Below are 2,006 nucleotides of genomic sequence, written 5' to 3'. Positions count from 1 at the left end.
GACGACGATGGCGAAGATGTGAATAGTGATGGAGACGGAGTACACTCAAGTGGTGAGGATCAACAACAAGACGAAGAGTAAGGTGTTGATGAAAGTTTGCACTGTTCATACACTTGTTGAGTCTTGCGATTTCAATGACTTTGTTACTTTCAATTGCATCTATGTTTGTGTTGACCAGTCTTATGATAGAAAGGCCACTCAGTACCCTGTCGAAGCTGATATGATGATAGCTGACACAACATCTTTAGTCCTCTCATGGTGTACATACAACATGGCTTGCGATTTGTAGAAAGAGACTCATGTCGCGTTTTTCAGAAAAGAGCGTCGGGCTTCAAGGAGACCATAATAAAATGAAGTGCTTGATGTCTATAACATGCTGAAACAGACACCATGTGGAAAATCTCGGTAAAGTCCGAAAAATGGCTTGGGCGTTGGGGGTTAACATCATACACAGAACTTAGTCCATACCAATAAAAAAAAATTATACCGTACCGAGGTGATATCCGAGGTTGTTCGCAGAGTGAGCCCAGTCCATCAACAAACAGTCACCCCACTCGCGGAATATACGTTTTTGAACGGCAGTTTGTATAACTATCGCCGACGTGACATCGAGTTGGTCCTGTAATAAAAGAACGCTGGACCCTTGCTCCGCTACAGCGTCCAGGAGATGCTTTAGCTTGTGCTCAACGGATGACTTTCCAAGAGCCCGCTGTATTATATTTCGCACCTGCTGGGGCGTCACCATTCATTCTAAATGATATCACAAAAAGATCAAACACTAAATAAAAAAGTCGAATGCAAACAACCGAGACTGTCGGAGAGGAATTGAGTGATCTTTTTTTGGTGCGCCACCAACGCTGACCATGTCCGCTAGCCGGCTCTGAACATCGGGGCAATTATCAACGCAGGCTGATCCTTGGTAAGTGCTTCCGATAGCTGCGTTAGACTAGTGGTTATGCGTCCTAGTCTAGTCATGTGCAATATAACTAAATGTTAGTATAAACAATTAATTGTTAGTACGACCTCCATTTATGTATATCTTCACACTCTCACCTCATTGTATACTTTGACGACCCACTTAGTTGCGCAACCTTCATCAGTAACTTGAACGACCTTAGCCGAGAAACGAGCTGGACAACCTCCATACCGACTAGAGCGTTGACGCAGGCCAATACCACGAGAGTTTTGATGGCATCCATAAGAGTACCAAAACGTACGAGAGTACCACGGAAAGCGCTCGGGGATATTTCTGGTACGTGGTCATCTGCACAAAACAATATCGAAATTAAAACTTAAAGGAACCATCACATTAACGGCACCATTGGACAGCAAGTACAACAAACACAGTTATAGCACAATGCATCGACAACAAAAAATGTTAGACATAAATTATCAATAGCAATAAAACCACAACTCAACATATCGAACCTGTTGTGTGTTGTCGTTGTTAGAGATTCTCTCCATCGGTAGCGCAAGAAGTACTGCGCTTCGTACTCTTTTGCCGCCTTAATGATGGTATCCCAAATCATTACTTTCAGTTACTGGAAATATAGGAACTACATTGACAACTGCCTGAACAGATTTGTCATCGCAAGTCTCGCGCTCCAACTAGCACTCTGCCGCTGACGAGGAATCCTATCGGTGGCTTCATTTTGGCTTTCAGCATTCGAGCTGCTATGGTTTGTAAGCACCATATCTAAACAATTATATGCAGAATAAGCTAGACAGTCCATCAATGCGATAATATTCGCAGTTTGAGTTGATAACCAATCATTTTTGATGTTCTGCTACTTTTTTTTCGATATTCGAGACTTGACTCTGTTTCTCTCTTCAAAGCCTGATCCGTTTTAGCTGTAAGAATGAATATAAAAGTAAGACTCAAATTATACATGGGTCTTTTATTCTGAACGGGTTACCTGGTGAGTGAACAACAAGCAGGTTGGCTGGGAATGAAAAAGGTGATTCGTTGAGAGGAATCTCGACTGTTCCGTCCAAATCACTCTCCA

The sequence above is a fragment of the Phytophthora parasitica genome (genome assembly GCF_000247585.1).
Source record: "Phytophthora parasitica INRA-310 unplaced genomic scaffold supercont2.42, whole genome shotgun sequence".
In the NCBI taxonomy this organism is placed as follows: Eukaryota; Oomycota; class Peronosporomycetes; order Peronosporales; family Peronosporaceae; genus Phytophthora; species Phytophthora nicotianae.
This window is presented reverse-complemented; position numbering follows the sequence as displayed.